This window comes from Bos mutus, chromosome 1 (genome assembly GCF_027580195.1).
Source record: "Bos mutus isolate GX-2022 chromosome 1, NWIPB_WYAK_1.1, whole genome shotgun sequence".
Taxonomy (NCBI): Eukaryota; Metazoa; Chordata; class Mammalia; order Artiodactyla; family Bovidae; genus Bos; species Bos mutus.
Genome location: NC_091617.1, coordinates 41559276 through 41560681, shown reverse-complemented (window position 1 = coordinate 41560681; position 1406 = coordinate 41559276). Strand labels below are relative to the sequence as shown.

The 1406-nt window shown below is 35.3% G+C and overlaps 1 pseudogene; it reads right to left on the bottom strand.

Moving 5' to 3' along the window:
- Positions 1–270: 270 nt before the first annotated feature.
- LOC102274364 (olfactory receptor 5H8-like) lies at positions 271–1202 on the bottom strand (annotated as a pseudogene).
- Between the last annotated feature and the right edge of the window lie 204 nt (positions 1203–1406).

Here is a 1406-nt window from a genome sequence, read left to right as displayed (position 1 = left end):
TATTGAGAAGATATGTGCAGAAGATTTTAATTTGTTTTCATCTTTAATTTTTTTGGTATAACATGAACACTTGATTAGAATTTTATCTACTTTTTTGAGTAACGTACATAGAGTTTCAGATGCTTATTAGTACTCTCAGCTTAATTCTTTAAAACACTTAGGGTAATAATGATAACTGCAAAACACTTTGAACCCTGGTCAACAGTAGCACCATCTAATCTGCACAGTTGATGACTTTCAGTAAAAAGTGAACTGACATGAATATGAAATCTAAGCATTCTTCTTCAATACTTTTGCCAGTGAATCTATGACTTTATTTCTCAAGCTATAGATAATTGGATTTAAGAAAGGGATTATGGTCATGTAAAACAGAGAGTACATCATATTTTGATCATCTGCTTGTACAGACCTAGAGCATATATACATGACAAGAAGAGGCCCATAGTATAAAGAAACAGATAGGAGGTGGGCCCCACAGGTGGAGAAGGCCTTAGTTATGCCTTATACCAACTTCTTTTTTTAAGACTGTAAAAATAATAAATGTGTAAGAGATGAGAACAGTAAGAATGCTGAACATCTGTATTGACCAAGAGAAAATAAATAGCATCAGAAAATTAATGGAAGGGTCAGTACAGGAAACCTTAAATAGTGGTACAAATTCACAGTAAAAGTGATGTATTATATTAAAATTACAGAAGGTCAATCTTAATAAAAGTTATATTATGAAGTATGGCATGGAAAAGGCCACCTAAAAATGATGAAACTAATAGCTGAATGCATAGTCTATTGGTCATAATAACTGGATAAAGTAATGGTTTGCAAATGGCCACATAGCAATCATATACTGCTGTTGCCAGCAAAAAGCATTCAGTGGTTATTCTGGTTCCAAAGGAAAACAAATTGTATCTTACATTCAGTGAGAGACATCATTTTGCTCTTTGCAAAGAAACTGACCAGCAACTGGGGAGTCACTGTGGATGATATCCAGGCGTGCACCAAGGCCAAATTCTCAAGGAATAAGTACATGGGGATGTGAAGGTGAGGATCATTGCAGATGAGAGCAATCAGGCCAAGGTTTCCCATGATGGTGAGGAGATATATCACCAAGAACAGAAAGAACAGGGGAATTTGCCCTTCTGGCTGATATGTGAGTCCTGTGAGAATGAATTCTGTCAGCAACGTTGCATTTTCCTTTCCATGTCCTCACTGGGTATAACCTGAAATGAAATGGAGTAAACCAGAAATAAAGACAAAGAATTTTCAACTTGAGTAAATGGGAATGAGAGTTGAAATAAACCATGCATATCCGAATGCCCTCTTAATTTTATTACCTCTATAATAGATGAGATCTATTTGGATGAAATATGCCTACATGTATGCTAAGTCACTTTAATTGTGTCTGACTC